Source organism: Pleurodeles waltl, chromosome 8 (assembly GCF_031143425.1).
Source record: "Pleurodeles waltl isolate 20211129_DDA chromosome 8, aPleWal1.hap1.20221129, whole genome shotgun sequence".
Classification (NCBI taxonomy): Eukaryota; Metazoa; Chordata; class Amphibia; order Caudata; family Salamandridae; genus Pleurodeles; species Pleurodeles waltl.
Window position 1 is genome coordinate 492,469,935 of NC_090447.1, and position 23,715 is coordinate 492,493,649.

A 23,715-nucleotide genomic window follows, 5' to 3' on the forward strand; every position below is an offset into this window, starting at 1 on the left:
ATGCATGTCCAAACAGCACAGTAACAACCCCCAACCCACCCGGAAGAATGCAAAAACAAAAGGAAATCAGTTCAAACATTGTAATGTATCAAAATACAGTAAGCTAATATATACAGATATATGTACACATTCCAGAATTGATACATTACGATTAGTAGTGCAGGTATGCACATATCAATGTCCGTGCACCACTGGGCCCAAAATGCATGGGCGAGGCCCACACTAGATACCTGTCCACAAACGGAGAGAACACTGCAGGGGCATCAGATAGAAATACAACAGGCACCTCAGGGGGAAGGGAAAGGGGGGCACCTCAGCCAGATTACAGCACCACGCCAGATCCACGACGGGGCTCCATGCCCACTGATGCATCCTGGGGAGTGCAAAGCCACAGTCTCTCAAGTCTCTACAGTGGGTGGGTTGCCCACTGTACCATCCTGGGGAGTGCAAAGCCACAGTCTCTCAAGTCTCTACAGTGGATGGCTTGCCCACTGTACCATCCTGGGGAGTGCAAAGCCACAGTCTCCACTGGTTCTGGAGGGGGACTGGTGCCCAGACTGCATCAGGCTCCCTGTGACAGTTCCTGTTCCGTCACTGTCCCAACGATGCTTGATTTGGCGGTCTTTTCCCTGTTCAGCGGTGCTTTGCCATGTCGGTCTTTGCCCTGTTCAGCGGTGCTTTGCCCTGTTCAGCGGTCTTCACCATGGCGGTCTTTTCCCTATTCAGCGGTGCTTTGCCATGATGGTCTGTGCCCTGTTCAGCGGTTCTTGACTTTGCAGTTTCTGACCTGTTCAGCGGTGCTTTGCCCTGTTCAGCGGTCTTCACCATGGCGGTCTTTTCCCTGTTCAGCGGTGCTTTGCCATGGCGGTCTGTGCCCTGTTCAGCGGTGCTTGACTTTGCAGTTTCTGACCTGTTCAGCGGTGCTTTGCCCTGTTCAGCGGTCTTCACCATGGCGGTCTTTTCCCTGTTCAGTGCTCTTCACCATGGCGATCTGTGCCCTGTTCAGCGGTGCTTGACTTTTCAGTTTCTGACCTGTGCATTGGTGTGTGGCATGATGGTCCCTCATTGCCCAGCGGGGCTGTGGCTGCCGGGGCCCTCCAGGGCACTGACGCTGGCGGTGCTCTCCGGACCAGTGACGATTGTGCTGCCCTCCTGTGCACTGACTCTGGCGGTGGTCTCCGGACCAGTGACGATACTGCTGCCCTCCTGGGCACTGACTCTGGCGGTGGTTTCCGGACCAGTGACGATACTGCTGCCCTCCAGGGCACTGACTCTGGCGGTGGTCTCCAGACCAGTGACGATACTGGTGCCCTCCAGGGCACTGACTCTGGCGGTGGTCTCCGGACCAGTGACGATACTGGTGCCCTCCAGGGTACTGACACTGGCGGTGCTCTCCGGACCAGTGACGATTGTGCTGCCCTCCTGGGCACTGACTCTGGCGGTGGTCTCCGGACCAGTGACGATACTGCTGCCCTCCAGGGCACGGACTCTGGCGGTGGCTCCGGACCAGTGACGATACTGGTGCTCTCCAGGGCACTGACGCTGGCGGTGCTCTCCGGACCAGTGACGATTGTGCTACCCTCCTGGGCACTGACTCTGGCGGTGGTCTCCGGACCAGTGACGATACTGCTGTCCTCCTGGGCACTGACTCTGGCGGTGGTCTCCTGACCAGTGACGATACTGCTGCCCTCCTGGGCACTGTCTCTGGTGGTGGTCTCCGGACCAGTGACGATACTGCTGCCCTCCTGGGCACTGACTGAGGAGGGGGATACAGTTGAGGCAGTGGATGTTGCTATGTCTGTATGTGGGTGATGCTTGTGTGAGTGCCTCTGGGATGTGTGGTGCCTATGTTTGCCAGAGCTACTTTTGTGTGTTGGGGTGTGTGCATGCCTGTCTCATGGTGTACTTGGGATAGGCAGGGGTACAGGGGATTGGGTCTGGGTGGAGGAAGTTGGAGGGGGGAGGCTAGACACAGGTACAATGGCTGCCATCAGTGCTGAGGCCAGAGATTGCAGGGTTCGATGAAGGGCAGCCTGACCAGAATGAATGCCCTCCAGGAATGCATTACCGTGTTGCAACTCCCTTTCTACACCCTGGATGGCATTCACAATGGTAGACTGCCCAACAGTGAGTGACCTGAGGAGGTCAATGGCCTTTTCACTGAGTGCAGAAGGGGTGACTGGGGCAGGGCCTGAGGTGCCTGGGGGGAAGGTGATGCCCACCCTCCTGGGTGAGCGGGCACGGAGTTAAGGCTGAGGGGCTGCTGGGAGGGTGGTGCTGGTAGGGGGGGTGGCGGCTGTACCTGTAGAAGTGGGGGGCACAGATGGTGCCACCACCACAAGTAAGCTCCCATCGGCGGACGAGTCCGTGTCGCTGTTTGGTGATCCGGTGACCGACGTGAAGCTCCCCTCGCCCTCCGTCCCACTGGTGTATTCAGAGTCTGTGGTCTGGCCCTCCATAGCCATGTGGGATGCAGCTCCCTCGTGCTCCGGTGCCACTGTACCTCCGCCTGATGATGCTGATGCACACAAGAACAGGGAGAGCACAAAAAGGGGGGGGACGACAGAAGAAGGACAGGTTGAGTGCATGGATTACCGCTACCGATGGCGGACAAGACAGACACAGCAGCCCCCTGCACTACGCCATGCTCTTGGCTTCTACAGATGCAATTCCTGGATATGCCCTACATGGCTAAAGTGGTCATCTGCACACATAGATGACACAGGGGCATGTATACTTGTACTTGGCACTCTACAGAGGTGGGGTGGAGTTACACATGGCCTGCATTACGGAGGGGCCTAGCTTACGGAACTCGCCCTGGCCTAGGGAAACCCACAGCCCTCCTTCCCCATCCAGACCCCTCCACTGCGCGCAAAGTCCGCTGAATGATAGTGTACTCACCCCCTTGTGTCTGATGTGATGCCCTCAAGCGCCCATCCAACTCATGGTAGGCCACCACCAGGATCCTGAACATCAGGGGGGTCATGGTTCTACGGGCACCCCTCCCACGTTGGGAGGCCATCCCCAGCTGAGCCTCCACTGTCTTCTTGCTCCAGCGGCGAATGTCCTCCCATCTTTTCCGGCAGTGGGTGCCCCCTCTCTGGTGGACCCCCAGGGTCCGGACGTCCTTGGCGATGGCACGCCAAATGGCCTTCTTCTGGTGGGCGCTGACCTACATGACATGTACAGGGGAAGAAGAGAAGTCATTAACAACAGCACCGTAGAAGTGGGTGTCCCCCATCCCCACCCTTGCCATGTGGCACATGCATTCACAGTCCTTCATGTTCCCTGACATCTGCCCCCTTCCTACTGACATCCAGCCCTCTCCACCCAGGCATAGCCCATACAACGTGCTCCCTGTGTACTTACCTGTTGGTCTGGAGGACCGTAGAGTAGCGTGTACTGGGGGAGGACCCCGTCCATGAGCTTCTCCAACTCCTGAGCAGTGAAGGCAGGGGCCCTTTCCCCAGATGCAGCAGCCATTGTCTCTTCCAGACCGAGGTCACAGCAGCACTTGCAGTGTAGGTCCTCTCTGTTGTAGATCAGGTATTGAGTGATTTAACAGATAGAAAATGGCGGTCACGTCCGCGGCGGTCACGTCCGCGGCGGTGCATCTCATCACCGCTGGCGCACTTCATCATTGGCTCCTGGGACCCATAGGGTCCAATGTTAACCAATGCAGCATTGCGCCACGGTCTACGACCGCCTACCGCGACGGTGTACAACGCCAGCGCAGATACCTCACATCCCATTGTCCCAGTTTAGAGGTCAGGCAGCCGCCATTTCAGGGGCCCACATGGCTTCATTTACTACTGCGTCACACATACCTAGGCCTACACTCGACACACATACAGGAAGAGTTTTGTATTTGGTGTCGTGTTCTGTGTAGCTGTGGATACATACCTGGGAATTTGTTGACTCTGTGGTCGCTGTTGTCCTTCCTAGGCACCGTCAGCTGGGACATGTGAGGAGATGGCGGAGTCCTCCGGTGTACCGACCGCTGGTGAACCTGTTGACAATGGAGGAACGACATTTGATCATCACCTACAGGTTTGACCGTGCCACAATCCAGGAACTGTGTACCCAGTTGGAGCCAGACCTGATCTCACCAATCCGCCATCCCACCGGAATCCCCCCTCAAGTGCAGGTGCTATCAGTGCTCCATTTCCTTGCAAGTGGGTCTTTTCAGACAACAGTGGCCATGGCATCAGGGATGTCCCAGCCTATGTTTTCCAACGTATTGTCCAGAGTGTTGTCTGCCCTGCTGAACCACGTAAGGAGCTACATCGTTTTCCCTCAGGTGGAGGATTTGCCTACAGTTAAAGGTGACTTCTATGCCCTTGGACATATCCCCAACATCATAGGTGCCATTGATGGGACACATGTAGCTCTGGTCCCCCCCACAGAAGTGAACAGGTGTACAGGAACCGGAAGAGTTATCATTCCATGAATGTACAGATGGTATGTTTGGCAGATCAGTACATCTACCAGGTAAATGCTATGTTCCCTGGCTCAGTGCATGCCGCCTACATCCTGCGGAAAAGCAGTATCCCGTATGTGATGGGTCAACTCCAGAGGCACCGGGTGTGGCTATTGGGGGATTCTGGTTACCCCAACCTGTCCTGGCTATTGATCCCAGTGAGGAATCCCAGGACCAGGGCAGAGGAACGCTACAATGAGGCCCATGGGCATACTAGGAGGGTGATCAAACGCACCTTCGGCCTCCTGGAGGCCAGGTTCAGGTGCCTCCATATGACAGGTGGTTCCCTATTCTACTCACCAAAGAAGGTGTGCCAAATCATCATCGCCTGCTCAATGCTTCACAATCTTGCTTTGCGACGCCAGGTGCCTTTTCTGCAGGAGGATGGTCCAGATGGCTGTGTTGTGGCAGCTGTGGAGCCTGTGGAGCCTGTGGACAGCGATGAGGAGGAAGCTGAGGAAGAATACATAGACAATAGGGAGTCAGTCATACAGCAATATTTCCAGTGACACACAGGTGAGAATTTTTTTTTTTTTACTATTACATTCACTTTTACACATCTACCTCTATCCTGTCTGTTCTTTAGTAGCAGTATTTGGTAACTGAGTTGTACCTTTCCATTACGGCTTCACAGGTGTGGTTACCAATGTGTGTCATCTGCTTGCATCCTTCATGGACTTGTGATGTGTGACATAGGTATGTTGGCATTACAAAAGAAAACGCATTTTGACACTGTCATTGATAATACAAATTTACCAAATCACAGACTGACTCCAGATTGTTTTGTGCTTCAAGGGTGTTTATTTAAGTGCTCAAAAATGGAGGGGGGGTTGTAAAATGATGATGGGGGATGGTGGAGGAATGTCCATGGCAGAGTCCAGTCTATTCGTCTCACAGGTGCTTTGCCCATATGGGCATAGGAAGTGGAGCTGGGGCAGTTCCAATCTGGACAGGGTAACAAAGTGGGACAGTGGGAGGACAATCAGGGGGGTCTCATTTCCTAGCGGGGGTCTTGCCATCTTGCTCTGTGCTGTTCCTGGATCTCAGGGACCGCTTGCGGGGTGGTTCTCCGTTTGCAGGGGGTGGGGTGCTGGTGTGGTGGTCCTGTGGCGGTGCCTCCTGTCCACTAGCGCCGGCGGAGGTGGTGGGCAGTTCATCGTCCATGCTAGTGTCAGGGGCCTCTTGGAGTGCCACGGTGTGCCTCATGGTCTTTTGTATGTCCTTCAGCACCCCTATGATGGTGCCCAGGGTGGAGCTGATGGTTCTGAGCTCCTCCCTGAACCCCAAATACTGCTCCTCCTGCAGGCGCTGGGTCTCCTGAAACTTGGCCAGGACCGTCTCCATCGTCTCCTGGGAGTGGTGGTATGCTCCCATGATGGAGGAGAGGGCCTCGTGGAGAGTGGGTTCCCTTGGCCTGTCCGCCCCCTGTCACACAGCAGCCCTCCCAGTTCCCCTGTGTTCCTGTGCCTCCGTCCCCTGGACCGTGTGCCCACTACCACTGCCCCCAGGTCCCTGTTGTTGTTGGGGTGGTGGGTTATCCTGGGTTCCCTGTAGTGGTGGACACACCGCTGATTGACGTGTCCTGGGTACGGAGGTATGGGCCCGCTGGGTGGGTGCTGTGCTGGTGTTACCAGAGGGTGGAAGGTCAGTGTTGGGCTGTGCCTGTGCGAGGGGAACCGACTGTCCCGAGGCCCAAGATGGTCCGTGCTGGTCATCTGGATCCAGTTGGCCAGAGCTGCTGTCGTCACTGTGGGCCTCTTCTGTGGGTGGAGTGGAGATGTCTGGACCCTCCTGTGTGGTGACGTTCCGTAGTGGTCCTGCAGGGGTATAAGAGCATGATTATTGCATGTGTTTGTGTCATGGTGTGCAATGGGTGGGTGTCCGTGTACCCCAGTGCAAGCATTCCTGTGTGGGGGTTTGTGTGATGATGGTTAGGGGGTTGTTATGGGTATGTGCAGTGAGCATGCTTTAGTGAGGGGTGACCATGCTTAGTTGTGTCATGCAGGGCTTGGTGTTGGGATGTGTGGTTTGTGTTATTAGTACATTATTGAGGAGTTGGAGTGATAGGGGAGGGGGTGAGGGTGGGGGTGTGTGATAGCATGCAGGTAGGGTGGGGGATATGATAGTTAAGATTTGACTTACCAGTGTCCATTCCTCCACCGACTCCTCCGAGGCCCTCTAGATGCATGATGGTCAAGACTTGCTCCTCCCATGTTGTTAGTTGTGGGGGAGGAGGTGGGGGTCCGCCGCCAGTCCGCTGTACCGCGATGTTGTGCCTGGAGATCACAGAACGCACCTTCCCCCGTAGGTCGTTCCACCTCTTCCTGATGTCCTCCCGATTTCTTGGATGCTGTCCCACAGCATTGACCCTGTCCACGATTCTGCACCATAGCTCCATCTTCCTGGCTATGGAGGTGTGCTGCACCTGTGAGCCAAATAGCCGTGGCTCTACCCGTAGGATTTCCTCCACCATGACCCTGAGCTCCTCCTCGGAAAACCTGGGGTGTCTTTGGTGTGACATGGGGTGGTGTGGGTGATGTGTGGGGTTGTGTATGTGTTGATGTGTGTATTGATGTGTAGTGGTGTGTGGTGTTTTGTGCGCAGACTGTTGTATGGGTGATGGTGTTGTGTGCCTCTGTGTAGTGGGGTTCTCAATTGCTGTGCTCTCTGTCTCTCGGCTTCCTCAAAATTTCTGGTGGTAGGGGTTTGTGGGTGATGTGGGTGTGTGTTTTATATTGTGTTGGGTGTGTGGGAGTGGTGTTTATATGTGTATCAGGTGTGTGTATTTTTTTAATTGTCCAATGTGGCGGTGTTTTGGAGAAGTGTGTGTATTTTGAGCGCTGCGGTGTGTACCGCCAATTGAATACCGCGGTTGAAAGACCGCCGCGTGGAGTCGTGGTTCGTGATAGCATGGGCGTGTTTCTGTTGGCGTGACGGTGGAGGATTTGTTTTCGCCAGTTTATCACTGACCTTTGGTGTGGCGGACTTGTGTGGGTGTCTGTATTTCGGCGGATATCGAGATGTGGGTCATAATAGCTGTCGCGGAATTCCGCGTCCGCGGCGGTGTATTGGCGGTCTTCTGCACGGCGGTAAGTGGCTTTTACCGCAAATGTTGTAATGACCCCCAAGTCTGTAGTAATCATAAATTCTCTTCGTTGTCTGATAATATCTATTTCTCATATTCTCCATTTCCATTTCTTCCCTCCTCTGTTTATTCTTCAGTCTTTGTCTTTTGCAGAAATTGTAAACTTTGTAAAATCCAAGTGCACAAATTATGCACACTGTCACAATCAATAATCAGTAAAGGTTTCAAGATCATTTTCACAAATCCATTTACAATGTTTCCAAACCAAGGTCCTACCTTAGAAAATCCTTCACCTATTTTTTCCCAAACATTTTTCTGCTCCAGGTCATTTAAGTTCATGTCTCAAACTTGTCTGATTAGATAAGTATTTCCTTAACTCCCTGCTGGTCTCGAGAATTTAAGTGCAGCAGTGCTATGACTTTAAAACTCGACATACTCCGCCTTCCTTTGCTAAAAGGATGTCTAACGCAAGGCCATCCATAACCATAGACCTTTCGGCAACCATTTCTGTGTCCATTAGGAGCATCATACTTGAAAATCAGTTGACATCTTATTCGCAATTGTTGATAACTTCCCTATCTTTATTTCATTCAAGATCACAGACACTAAAGGAATAAAAGCTTCAGAAATATCTCCTGTAATCTCTGAACCACTTGCTCCCCTTTCAAATCTCATTTTAAATCTTTCAGTCCCTGCTGGATGGTAGATTTTCGGAAAAAGCACTCCTAAATAGCATGTGCCATACCAACTTTTTTGGCAACTTGAAATAAGGGTTCTTACCACAGATGTAATATATGCCAGGCACAGCAGGATCTTGTTCATGTAGCATAAAATCCCATACATTCTTAAACAAAAACACATGCTGCATTCACTCATACATGCAAACTTATTGTCAACTTTTGATTGCGGCCTACATACACAAAGGTTCCCGACATGTTGCTAATCTAAAACTAGGCATCCTTGAGTACCTGGTGTGTTGTGACCTGATTTATTTCTGAAAACTATTCCCTTTTCTATCCTTTCTTTCATTGCTTGTCTTCTGTCATCAACTTGATTAATGAAATATTTTTCTACCTGTGTAAGAAGACCTGCTAGAGTTTTCTGATGTGCATATGCTGTGCCAAATGTCAGTGTAGGTTAATAAAGTCCACCCACTATATCCATGTTCTTAGCCTTTGCAATGCTGCTCAAATGCTGATTAATGGGAACAAAAGAGAAAACAAAATCATAGTTAGAATAGAAATACTGAATGTATTCTTGATTATACAAGTGTGTTAATAATAAGCTGCAACAAATACCTTAAGTTAGTGGTAAGCTATGATAAGTGATCCCTTCCTACACTGATGAAGATGTTTGGGTACACACATAACAATCATGCACACTCATTGTGTCCACTTACTCATGCAGCAAACTATAAATGAAGCAGTCCCTCATCCTTATAAAACATACCCTGCTTTGGTATTGTCATTCTCTGCACTGGAGTTGTTGTGCTTTGCTTCTCCCCTTTCATTGAAACACTTATTCCTGCAATTAATAAAATGCATACAACCATACATACTATTATTAAACCAATACACACATATTTACTGTGCGTACTCTGACCTGGGTTCATTGCTTATGTGCAATCAGAAAGGAAAAAGAAAAAGAAAAACATATAAGTCAAAGCAAACAAAAATATCAAAACATAAATTGCTTTTCAAAGTCTCTTTGCACTATTTACAGCAGTTCTTGATCTTCACCAAGTATCAATTACATTTCTCAAAATAATTCAAACGTTCGTTTTCAATAAAACACAGTCTGATGGTCACTTATGGTCACTTCCAAAGTGTAATGTCTTTGTTGCTCAATTGTCAAAGTTATATCAAAACTCAGTTCAAAGGCAATTTCAAGTTCCAGAACATTCAACTGAATTCTCACCGGCAAAACAAAAGGCCACACATTTGTTCTCCCATTCATTTGTGACAAGAAAGATCCATTCAGGTGAAGAGTATCTGTGACTTGGCACTCTTTTCTTTTTTGTTCTCCTTACAACACCATCTTCATCTTCACTTTGACTTGACTCTTCAACCGCTTCTGTTATTGATGGGAGTTTATCAGCAACCAGTACATGTGCAGCTGCAGGCCATTTATCTCCTTTCACAGTTCTTTTTTCAGGTGCAACTGTATTCGCCAAGTTTGCTGTGCTGGCAGGAGTCAGTTGATTTTGACTTTGCTCTCCTGCCCCCTTGTCTGCAGTCAGACTGCTTGCACCTTCATCACTTTGCACGTTTTCTTCTTAAGCCACCCCTTCAGTCCTCATAACTTGGTCGAGCTGAACCCCTTCTTCATCAGCATTCCCTCTTACAGGATCAGAATCTGTGTTTTCAAGAGGACATAGGACTTTGCACGTGTGGCTTTCATGGACCCACTTCGGAAGACCAGCGCACTTTACAGCTGTTGTCATCTCCAAGATGATTCGAAACAGTGCTTTCCACCTTGGCTCCAAACATGTCTTCCTTGCGTGCATTTTTAATAACAATCCAGTCACCAGCTTTCAAGTTGTGACACTGTTTTTGAGCTGGTTGAACTGTTGCTGCTTCAACCTGATGAGACAAAGAGCGAACCACATCAGCCAGACCTTTGTAATAATCCAGCACTGAGTCATCTGTTATGTTCACAAGTGCATTTGGAGGTACTGCTGGTAACCCCATTGCATGCCCCATTAGAATTTCATGGAGAGAGAGTCCTGTCTTTCTGTCAGGGATGCTACTCATGTTCATCAGGACAAGTGGTAATGCATCAGGCCATTTCAGGGCTATAGAGGCACAAACATGTGCGAATCAAGCTTCCAGTGTTCCATTCATTTGCTTCACCAATCCAGATGCCTCTGGTCTGTAACTAGAGTACAATTTTTGTCCAATGTTCAGTGCTGCACACAACAATTTATGATGAATATTAAATTAAAATGAGTTCCTTGATCTGATTTAAAAGAAGTCGGGAACCCCTTATGCGGTATCAGTTCCCTGAGCAGCAACTTAGCTAGAGTAAGGCAGCCATTCCCATGTGTTGGAGAAGCCTCAATCAAATGAGAAAAATCACATACAACACAAATATATTCTTTAATCCATTGCAGACAGGCATCCCAATAAATTCAAGTTGCATTCTGTTAAATGGACCTCCCCATCTGCCTATGTGGCTCAAACTAACCAATGTGCATTTCCCCACGTTTATTTGTTGGCATCTGACACATCTGTGACAACTGCTTCTGCAGCCAATCTAAATTTGAGGTTGTACCATATCTGTTTAAATGTATGAATCATTGCATCTGTGCCAAGATAAACCTTACCATGATAATATCTTGCCACGGAGTTCAACAAACAATCTGGCAACACAATTTTCCCTTCATTCGAAATCCAAACATCTTCCTTCCTTTGAACACAACCCTCTTTAATCCAACCTCTCTGTCTTCCTCTGTTGCCTCTTCTTGCAATCTTTTGATTTCATCCCAGGTTTCATCCACTTACATCAAAAAGCTTTGATTTGTCTCACAGGTGTCAGTTCCACCATACCACTGTTCATTGAAGGTGATGCAGTGGAGTGCTCAATATCTGGCAATTTTGTCAGCTTAGGCATTATCCAATGATACATAGGGGGTCATTCTGACCTCGGCGGTAAAAGCCGCTTACCGCCGGTCAGAAGACCGCCACAATACCGCCGCGGCCGCGGTCAGCCGCCACGGTCATTCTGACCCACAACTGCCAAACCTCCAAAAATCCGACCTCCATTGCAGTCCGCCACATCAGCGGCCAGCGATAAACTGGAGATGACTAAACCTCCACCGCCACGCCAACAGAAATACGCCCATGCCATTACGATCCACAAATCCACGCGGCGGTCTTTCAAACGCGGTAGTCTATTGGCGGTACACACCGCCGCGGTCAAAATACACACACCTTTACAAAACACTACCACATTGGACAATTTGAAATACACACACCTGATACACATACAAACAACACTCCCACACATCCAATCAACTATAAAACACACACCCACAAACCCCTTCAACCAAAAATCAGAGACGAAGGAGAGAGAGACACATCAGAGAATAGAGAGCCAGACACACAGAGGCACACTACAACATCACACACACCACATAGTAGCACAAAGCACCACACACCAACACACTCATCACCACATACACCACCCCACACCTCATCCACACCACCCCATGGCACCACAAAGACACCCACGCTTTACGGACCAAGAACTCAGGGTGATGGTGGAGGAAATCATAAGAGTGGAACCCCAGCTCTTCGGCTCACAGGTTCAGCACACCACCATAGCAAGGAAGGCGGAGCTATGGCAGCGAATCGTGGACAGGGTCAACGCGGTGGGACAGCACCCCAGAAATAGGGACGACATCCGCAAACGATGGAACGACCTACGGGGGAAGGTGCGCTCGATGGTGTCGCGACACAACATCGCGGTGCAGAAGACTGGCGGAGGACCCCCACCCACCCCACCAGAATTCACAGCATGGGAGCAAGAAGTATTAAACATCCTGCATCCTGAGGGCCTCGCTGGAGTACCGGAGGAATGGACTCAGGTAAGTCCTATCTCATATACTTCATCCCCCCCACCCCACCAGCATGCCAACCCACACCCCCACCCTCACCCCCAACCCACCATCACACATCATCCCTGAGAATGTTTCCCTAGCACAACCCACCCAACCCCTCACCAACCCTTGCATGCCACCACAAACATTGGACACCCATTACCTAAGCATGACCACTGCACATACCCATCCCCCCCCACAAACCACCCTCACAACACCACCCACAAGGGAATGCCTGCACTGGGGGACAAGGGCACCCATAAATCGCACGCTATTTCACACACAGAAACAATAACCATACTCTCTCACCCCATGCAGGACCCGAACGCCAACACACCGGTCAGGAGGGTCCTCAAATGTCTATCCCACCCCCGGAACAGGCCCCCAGTGAGGACAGCAGCTCGGTCGACCTGGAACCTGATGACCAGCCCGGACCATCGGGGACCTCTGGGCAGTGGGTTCCCCAAACACAGACACAGGCCACAGCAGACCCAAACCCCCCTGGGAACAACAGCACAGCTCCCACCCAGCGGGCCCATGCCTCTGTCTCTAGGACAGGTCAAGCAGCGGTGTGTCTGCCACTACAGGGCACCCAGGCTAACCCAACACCCCAACAACAACAGGGACCTGGGGGCAGTGGGAGTGGGCACACCGTCCAGGGGACAGAGGCCCAGGCAAACAGGGCAACTCGGAGGGCTGCCGTGCGACAGGGGGGGGAGGAGAGGCCCAGGGAACCCACTCTCCAAGAGGCCCTCACTACCATCATGGGAGCATACCACCACTCCCAAGAGACGATGGCGACGGTACTGGCCAGGTTCACCGAGATACAGGCACAGCAGGAAGAACGCTACATGGGGTTCAGCAACCAACTCACCACCATTGCTACCGCCATGGGGAGCATGGTCCAGGCCCTCAACAGGATAGAAGACACGTTGCGGGAACATGTGGCACCACACAGGGCCACTGTCACTAGCCCGGACCAGGAACAGCCTACCACCTCCGCCGGCGCTAGTGGACAGGAGGCCCACACACAACGACAGGCCACAAGAACCCCACCTCCTGCTGAAGAACAACCACCCCGCAAGAGGAGCCTAAGACCCAAAAAAAACCCAGAGTAGCATGCCAAGACCACCGCCAGCATGAGATACCCCCAGAAGTCATCCCACTGTCCCACCTTGCCACCCTGTCCAAACTCAAACAGCCCCTGCTCCATCCTTCCACAGGCATATGGACAATAGACCTGTCATACTGAGAACTGGACTCTGCCATGGACATCACTCCACCCCCACCCATCACCGTTTTCATATAACGTACCATTATCTAAGCACACAAAATAAAACAATTATTGCACAGAAAACCGTTTGGAGTCATGCTGTATTCTCAAAAAATCGTACAACCCATAACAGTTCACAATATGTGATGTCAGTTAGTGATGACAACATACCAATGTCAATACGCTGTAGTACAGGGCCAAACCAAGCAGAAGTCGGGCTATGAGTCATTAAGCACTGAGAAGGGAAGGGAAAAAGAAATGTTGTTTAAAAGAGCTGGGGGGAAATACAGAAAGTTGAGATGCATGAGGCTCTAAGTAAATGGGAAATGGCGTGGCTGAACCTTACCTGTGTGCTACTGAAAATACTGTTGTATGACAGCTTCCCTGTTGTCTGTTTCCTCACCGTCGTCTTCCTCCTCTTCACTCTCCACAGGCTCCACGGCTTCTACGACACCACCATCTGGACCATCCTCCTGCAGGAAAGGCACCTGGCGTCGCAAAGCCAGGTTGTGAAGCATACAGCAGGCCACGATGATGTGGCACACCTTCTTTGGTGAGTACATTAGGGATCCACCTGTCATATGCAGGCACCTAAACCTGGCCTTCAGGAGGCCGAAGGTCCTTTCTATGACCCTCCTAGTACGCCCATGGGCCTCATTGTACCGTTCCTCTGCCCTGATCCTGGGATTCCTCACTGGGGTCAATAGCCACGGCAGGTTGGGGTAACCAGAGTCACCTATTAGCCACACACGCTGTCTCTGTAGCTGTTCCATCACATAGGGGACGCTGCTATTACGCATAACACACGCGTCATGCACTGACCCAGGGAACATGGCATTCACATGGGAGATGTACTGGTCTGCCAAACAGACAACCTGCACATTCATAGAATGGTAATTTTTCCTATTTCTGTACACCTGTTCATCGTCATTTGGGGGTACTAATGCCACATGGGTCCCATCAATGGCACCAATGATGTTGGGGATATGTCCAAGGGCATAGAAATCACCCTTCACTGTGGCCAAATCAGCCTCTTCTGGGAATATGATGTAGCTCCTCATGAGTTTCATCAGGGCAGACAACACTCTGGACAGAATCTTTGAAAACATAGGCTGAGACATTCCAGATGACATGGCCACTGTTGTCTGGAATGAGCCACTTGCAAAAAAATGGAGGACTGATAGAACCTGCACTAGAGGGGGAATTCCTGTGGGTTGGCCGATGGGTGACATCAGGCCTGGCTCCAGCTGGGCACACAGTTCATGTATAGTGGCTCGGTCAAGTCGGTATCGGAGTATTATATGGCGTTCTTCCATTGTCGACAGGTCAACCAGCGGCCGGTACACGGGAGGATTCCTCCTTCTCCTCGCAAGTCCCTGCGGACGGTGAGCACTGAGTCAATCAACTCACAGGTACGTACAACACAGCTTGCACAGTACACGAAAATGTATTGACTGCTATGTTTGTATGTGTGCAAATGCAAGGCCTAGGCCTGTGTGACGCAGTAGAATTTAAGCCATGTGGGCCCTTGAAATGGCGGCTGCCTGACCTCTAAACTGGGACAATGGGATGTGAGGTCAATGCGCTGGCGTGGCACACCGTGGCGGTAGGCGGTCGAAGACCGCTGTACGAAGTCGCATTGGTTAACATTGAACCCTATGGGATTCAGGAGCCAATGACGATGTGCGCCGGCGGTCGCGGTACGCACCGCCGCGGTACGCACCGCCGCGGGCGTGACCGCCATTTTCTATCTGCTTAATCACTCGAGACCTGATCATCCACAGGAGAGGACCTATACTGCAAGTGCTGCTGTGAACTCGGTCTGGAAGTGACAATGGCTGTTGCAACTGGGGAAAGGGCCCCTGCCTTCACGTCTGAAGAGTTGGAGAAACTTGTGGACGGGGTCCTCCCTCAGTATGCGCTACTCTACGGTCCTCCAGACCAACAGGTGAGTACACTGAGTGCACATTCAATGGGTAATGCCTGTGTGGAGTGGGGTGGCTGTCAGTTGGTGGGGTGGGGAGAAAATGAGGAATGCAACGCACGACTGATGAGAGTATGGGCCACATGGCAAGGGTGGGGAGGGGGCGCATGTACTCCAAACATGCAGAAATTTGACGTTTTCTCTTTCCCACCCTGTACATGTCAAACAGGTGAGCGCCCATCAGAAAATCGATATTTGGCGTGCCATCGCCAAGGAAGTCCGGGCCCTGGGGGTCTACACCAGACGGGGCACCCACTGTCGGAAGAGGTGGGAGGACATCCGCCGCGGAACCCGAAAGACCGCCGAGTCACTGCTGGGGATGGCCTCCCAACCTAGGAGGGGTGCCAGTCGTACCCTGACCCCCCTGATGTCCCGGATCCTGGCGGTGGCCTACCCGGATTTGGATGGGCGCTTGAGGACATCACAGCAGACACAAGGGGGTGAGTATCAGCACATTCTCCTATCTATACGCGCAGTGGAGGCGTCTGGGTGGGGGAGGAGGGCTGTGGGTGACAGTAGGCCAGGGCGCTTTCTGTAGTGTAGTCCCCTCCCTTAGACATGGCCCTGTGCCCCCGCCCACCACCTCTGTAGGGTGCCAAGTGCAGCTATCCATGGTCCAACATCACCCATGAGCGCGTCTGTTGTCCCTAGACCTGTTGGCCTAGTCAGAAGTACAGAGTAGTGTACCCCAAGTTCGCGGCTTAGTGCATGAGGCACCTGTGTCTGTCCTCTCCGCCAAGGCTATTGACAAGGCATGCACTCAACTTTGTTTTATTTCTCCCCCCACCCTTATTCTTTGTTTCTTGTGCATTAGCATCATCAGGCGGAGGAGAATTGGCGTCGGAGCACGAGGGAGCTGCAGGTCACCAGGCCCCGGTGGGCACTGACACAGACACCGAGGGCACCAGTGATCCGGAGGGCGAGGGGAGCACCACAACGGGGGCCGGTGGAGACACCAGCGACACGGACACGTCCTCGTTTGGGAGCTCCCTAGCGGGGGAGGCAACATCTGTGCCCCCCGCAACAACAGGTACAGCCGCCACCCAGCGCACCAGCACCGCCCTCCCAGCAGCCCCTCAGTCTTCGCTCCGTGCCCGTTCGCCCAGGAAGGCGCGCGTCTCCTTCGCCCCAGGCACCTCAGCCCCTGCCTCTGTTACCCCTGCTGCCCTCAGTGCGGAGCTCATTGACCTCGTGAGGACGCTCATTGTTGGGCAGACTACCCTTTTGAATGCCATCCAGGGGGTGCAAAGGGAGGTGCAACAGAGCAATGCCTACCTGGAGGGCATTCATTCGGGTCAGGCTGCCCATCAACGAGCGTTCACTTCTCTGGCCTCAGCACTGACGGCAGCCATTGTCCCTGTCTCCAGTCTCCCTCTTCTAACTGCCTCCAGCCTTTCTCTGTCTCCTGTTCCTCAGCCTATCCCATCCACACCATCTGACCAGCCTGCACACACCTCAACACCCAAGGCCAGCTCATCCAAACATAAGCACCACAGAACACACAAGCATTCACCCAAGCAACACCCAGTTGCAGACATACCAACAGTCACTACCACCTCTGTGTCCCCCTCCTCCTCGTCTCCCTCCTCCCTCCCTGTGACGTCTACACTCACACCTGCATGCACACCAACATCAGCCAGTTCTTCCATCACCAGCACACCCTCCACTACAGTCCTCACACGTGCAGTCACCACCCCCACTGCCATGTACACGTCCCCTGTGTCCTCTCCCACTGTGTCTGTCACCCCCTCTTCCAAGACACATAAACGCAGGCAGACACCCAAACAACAGCCAACCACCTCACGACAGCCTACGTCTCAGTCACCTGCACCCAAGGACAGCACACCTGACTCTCCTACAACCACATCCTCTTCCTCCACTTCTATCTCCACTACTCCTACCCTTTACCCTGGTCCAAAGAAATATTACCTCTCAAATGTTGACCTCTTTCCCTCCCCTGACCCACCCCCTCCATCTGGGAAAAGTCCCAAAGGCACCTCAGCCACCACCAGCCCAGCTTCCAAGGTACAAGTGGTGCATGGAATATGGAGTCCACCCTTTGGTGGCAGTGACACTTCACTGAGCAGCAAGGGGACTGGCAGCCCCCCCCCCAGGCAAGAGGACCCGGAAAGTGAAGGGCCGCCGTGAGCGGACTGAGACGGATGCCCCCAAGGAGGTGACTCCGGCCACTTCACCTGCCACAACAGCCAGGGGAGGCAAGGGCCCGAGAGCCCCATCTAAGGAGCGGAAGGGCAGCAGGGCGGAGAGGCCAGCCAGCAGGAGCGCGGAGCAGGAGGGCCCCACACGCCCCATCCCGGCTGCAAGGGACGACACCAAAGGGCCCAGGACTCCGTCTCCGAAGGGGCCTGACACTGCACGTTCGGAGGGCGAGTGAGCAGGTTGTCCAGGCCAGGTCTGACTCCCTACACTGACTGGAAGAGCACCGCTGAAGAGGGCCCCACCGTGAAGACAAGCACCGCTGAAGAGGGCCCCGCCGTGAAGACAAGCACCGCTGAACAGGGCCCCGCCGTGAAGACAAGCACCGCTGAAGAGGGCCCCGCCGTGCAGAAGAGCACCACTGAACAGGGCCCCGCCGTGAAGACAAGCACCGCTGAAGAGGGCCCTGCCGTGAAGACAAGCACCGCTGAAGAGGGCCCCGCCTTGAAGACAAGCACCGCTGAACAGGGCCCCGCCGTGAAGACAAGCACCGCTGAAGAGGGCCCTGCCGTGCAGAAGAGCACCGCTGAACAGGGCCCCGCCGTGAAGACAAGCACCGCTGAACAGGGCCCCGCCGTGCAGAAGAGCACCGCTGAACAGGGCCCCGCCGTGAAGACAAGCACCGCTGAACAGGGCCCCGCCGTGAAGACAAGCACCGCTGAAGAGGGCCCCGCCGTCTCAAGCACCGCTCCGCTGGGCACCGCCGTCTCAAGCACCGCTCGTTTGGGCCCTTCCTCTCAAGCACCGCTCCGCTGGGCCCTTCATCTCAAGCACCGCTCCGCTGGGCCCTTCCTGTCAAGCACAGCTCCACTGGGCACCGCCGTCTCAAGCACCGCTCCGCTGGGCCCTTCCTGTCAAGCACCGCTCCGCTGGGTACCGCCGTCTCAAGCACCGCTCCGCTGGGCCCTTCCTGTCAGGCACTGTTCAGGGTTCACTGTGCCCACCATGCATCCTCCTTGTCCAGTGGGGACATTTATCCACCTGATGGACTGTGGCTTTGCACACCCCAGGATGGCACAGTGGGCAATCCACCCACTGTAGAGACTTTGCGAGACTGTGGCTTTGCACTCCCCAGGATGGCACAGTGGGCAATCCACCCACTGTAGAGACTTGAGAGACTGTGGCTTTGCACTCCCCAGGATGGCACAGTGGGCATGGTGGGCCCTTCGTGGATCTGGTGTCGTGGACTCATGTGGCTGTGGTGCCCCCCCCTTCCCTTCCCCCTGAGGTGCCTGTGGTTTTGTCACCAGATGCCCCTGCAGTGTTCTCTCCAAAGGACTCAGGTCTCCTGTGTGGGCTTTGCCCTTGTTTCGCTACACTTTGGCCCACGGACATGATGGATTCGTAAGATGTGCAGGACTACTTGCTTCAGTTATCCACTGATGTGTAAATAATTTGTTTATCAGAAGAAAGTTTTGATGGTTGAAAAATACTTTTCTGAGACTATTTTGTTCATAAATATTTATTCTCAATTTGGTTATGTGATTGTATTTTTTTACGGGTGTTTGGGTGGTGTCACTGTGACTTGTTGCTCTGCATTGGTGTGTACATCTTGGGGGGGTGGTGGGGGTCGCATATGTGTGTGCCCGTAACCTTTCCTCCTCCCCCCTCCCGTGTGTCGTAGGTGCAGTACTCACCGTTGACGTCTGCGGCGGAGTTCGTACTCGTGGTAGATGAGCAGGTAGACGAGTGCAGGTATGATGTTCAATTCGGGTTCCATGCTGTCCTCCGTCCTCGTGGAGTGCGTAGAGGTGAGCGTTTTCCCGTTCGTAGTCTGTTTCCGCCGTGTTTTTATCGGCGGTGCTCCCGCCCCGGAAAAGGTGGCGGATTGGTGAGTTGTGATAGGGTGGGCGGTACATTGTCTGCCGCCTGCCTGTTGGCGGTGACCGCCGCGCTGTTTGTTTGTCCCGCCGTGGCGGTCGGAGTGTTAAAGTGGCGGTCTCTGTTGGCGGTTCCCGCCAGGGTCAGAATTCCATTTTTCGGACCGCCAGCCTGTTGGCGGGTTGGCCGCCGCTTTATCACCGACCGCCAGGGTCAGAATCACCCCCATAGTCATTTGATCTTCAATGGGCTGTGCACTTCACAACCACAATCTTCTCAGGTAACTGCAGATCATTTAACAAATTATGAAGTCTTTCACCATTTTGGGTGACTGAGGAGGTCATTAAAGCTTGCTGGTGCCATAACTGCCCAAAGTCATGCACAACACAAAATCCATATTGACTATCTGTGAATATTGGCATTTTGAGCTGCTCTGATATGCAGCACGCTCTTGTAAGATCAACCAATTCGGTTACTCGGGCAGAAAGGACTCCTTGAAGCCAAGAGGCTTCAACTACTCCTGAGACGGTGCAAACTGCATAGCCAGCACTCAGAGTACCTTCGTTATAGTTTAAACTAGAGCCATCAACAAATACAACTTGTTCTTTCTCCAAATGAGTATCCTGAATATCAGGTGTGGGTTTGGTGCACAGTTCAATGACATTAAGGCAGTCATGTTCCACTTCATTAACAACATTTGAATCATTAACATTAACAGGCAATAATGTAGCAGAATTCAGAATATTACACCTCTTGAAAACAGATTTGCAGATCCAAGAATCAACAATTAATAACGGGTGAGATGGGTACTGGTGAACTATTAGGTTTAGGTCCTTGTTAAGAGAACCTAAACTGAGTGTGAGACACAAATGATTAAAGGGTGTCCCATCACAATGCCTTCCCATTGACCTATCCTAACACTAGCACTAGCCACAGCTTTTAAAAAGCTGGGCAATGTAGCAGCTACAAATCCAATGTGATGGAAAAACAATCCACAGGTGTGTTTGTTTATCCACATAACTGTCAAAACAGAAAGAGCACAACCATCTTGTTTGGAAATCACTGAAAAATGTGGGATCCATCGGTGACAGTAGCTCACCATTCCCAAGAACATTCTGACAACTCTTTGTGTAACTTGGGGATTCATTTGCATAATGGCTCTCTGAGGACATTTTCCTTGCACCTTTCTCAATCTGGTGACCCAAATACTAAACTTCCTTCTGGCAATACTATAATTTGATAAGGGAAACCTTGTGTCATTTTCACCCAAATGATTCAATGATGCCATGGTATTTTGTCTGCAAGCTTCACGTGTATTGGATGCAACTATCAGGTCATCAATGTACTGCACTAGGGCAGATTGAAATGGCATATTGAAAGACTCTAAGGGGCATATTTCTAATAAATGACGCACAACTGCGCTAGCGCAATTGTGTGCCATTTTTTTTTACATAAGCTAGTGTCACTCTGTAGTGCCATCCATGCACCATATTTATGAATTGAGGTAGGATGTCGCTAATGAATGATTAGCATGAAAACAAATGACGCTAACATCTGTGACATGCTGTAAGGAAAAATTATGTTAATGCTGCAAACGTGGTGCCAGACTGTTTTTTGGCACAAACACGTCGCAAGGGGGTTAGCGCCATTTTTTACTGCAGTAGAGAAGATGGAATCATCAGGCCAGGACAGACCCCAGGGAAACACAATTCACCCAAGTACTAGCCAGGAAGGTCCAGAAAAGTCTCAGGAGAAGGAGAACAGAAACCCAAGTGTGGCTTTAGCAAGGAGGAGCATGACATCCTGGTCAGAGAGGTGATGGAGCACCAACACCAGCTCTTCGTCTTGCCAGTAGGTAGGAGACATGCAACATTGCAGGCAACAGTGGACAAAATGAAAAGCGTCGCAGAGGTGAAGAGAACTGTCTCTGAGAGCAAGAAGCGTTGGCACAATTGCAAGGGCGGGACTAAGGAGATACTCAGCCGGAACTGTAAGGCAGCACTGCAGACTGGAGGTTGAAGTCCCGCTCCACAGGATGACCTGGATGAGCTGGAGGAGACGGTTGCAGCGGTCATCCCGGAGGAGCTGGTCACTGGAATAGAAGGACAGGACAGCGCACACTACCAGAAACCACCACAAATGCAGGGTAAGTTTCAGGGGGGTATCTAGAACTCCACTAAAGGCAGAATGGGGAGGCACATAGGACACACTCAATGCATGCTAAAGGGTTACATCGGGAGACATAGGCCCTTGAATCAAGACGCACCATAGCCACTCAAGCCACACATGTACTGATGCTTTGGTTGTGCAATGCACTCCAACATACACACGTCAACATAGGCCACTCACTATGGCTATACTCCACCATGTAACTCTGCACCATACAGCCTGGTAGGCACGTGCAAATAGTTTGGCTGGAGCTGTGCCTCTGCAACACCCATTGCATATAGTCAAAGCCCCTGTACCAACACAATGTATACATCAGAGACTAGGACAGAAGTCAATACCACCCCAGGGGTGGTGTCTCTGGCCAAAATACTTCCCTTCCTCATTGTCCCATTGCTTTTACTCATGTGGGCTGCATCTTGCAGCACACATTGAAATGCCATCTCAGCAAAAAGAGCTTGTACATGTACAGGAAGAGACACCTCCCTGTACATGAACAAATCATCCCTTCAAGGCTGCCACCCCATCAACATGCTGCAACAATGCCTGTGTTGGTGTAGGTAGAACAAATCTGTGCAGGCGCAGGGGGAATTGCATGGCTGTACTGTCTTCAAATAAATATGGCACATCACTGTGTATCTAAACTGCTGCAGTGTACTGCAGTACATCTTGCAGCTGCCCTGAGCTGTGCCAAATGAGAAAAATCTGCCCTCACCTGCCCTATACAGGGTTAACCCACATCACCTCACACACAACCATATGCGCGATATGGGAATGACCACAAAATAAAATACATACAACACATTGTGCATGTATGTGAACATCATGTGTGCAGCTGTGCAAGTAACTGCAATCTCACCATCTGACAAGATAGAGGGCTAGAACAAACAGAAAATGATGGTGCGTGCTGCTATGCCAAATTAGGCAGCATCACGCACCCCCATTTTCAAAATGCAGGGATGTGCCATATACATAAGAATACAGCGTACCCCTGTGTACCCCCCTGCACAAGTGGAAATTAGATGTTGTGCGCCATTGCAGCCACCTTTTTACCAAAGTGCAAGGATGGCTGTGTTGAGGGGGAGATTGTTTTTGTGCAGGAAGGAACAATTTCCTGCACAAAAACAAACTTAAAGTGCGATTTGCTCTTGCTATGTGTGCAGCAGAATGCATCACACATAGAAAAAAACAAAAAATCCAGTAGAAAAGTAAGCATTACTCCTAGATTTTGCCATGCTAACCCACCCCTGGGCTGGTGTCAGATATTGGCCCAGCGTCCGGTATACCAAAAGGCCAAAATCTGACGCAGTATCAAAACACAATGGGTGTTGCTGTGGTACGCCCACAGCAACACCCATTGCACACATCTTCCACACAAAGTGCTGGGTGTGAAGGGGCCATATATACAAGGTAGTGTCAAGGCACAAAAAGTGACTTCATGCCATCTTGTACAGATGGGGCAGAGCATTGTGCCACCTGAGCCTCACCAAAAGTGACACTCAGATGAAGCTTGGGGCACCTACATCTGCCCCAAAATACCTAGTGAGCTTGACCCATGTGTGATGCACAGTGCTACACACAAGTACAACCACAACCTTGGGTCAGTAACATGTCACTGAGCCTCCAGTGGCAAATACATGATGTCCCATGTCAACAGCCAATGCAATCGAATATTGATTTTATAATATCTATTTGCAGATGATGGCTTAGCTCCTGCTGACCTGCCTGTCCTGGATTTTGCAGATGACATGGATGGCCAGCTGCCAACCATCAATAAACAGACTCTTCAGGATGTCTTAGGATCCCTCCAGACACCACCTCCAGTCACATGGAGGACACACAGGGGGTCATTCCAACCCTGGCGGTCGGTGTTAAAGCAGCGGCCAACCTGCCAACAGGCAGGCGGTAAAAAAAATGGAATTCTGACCCTGGCGGAAACCGCCAACAGAGACCGCCACTTTAACACTCCGACCGCCACGGCGGGACAAACAAACAGCGCGGCGGTCACTGCCAACAGACAGGCGGGAGACAATGTACTGCCCACCCTATCACAAACCACCAATCCGCCACCTTTTCCGGGGCGGTAGCC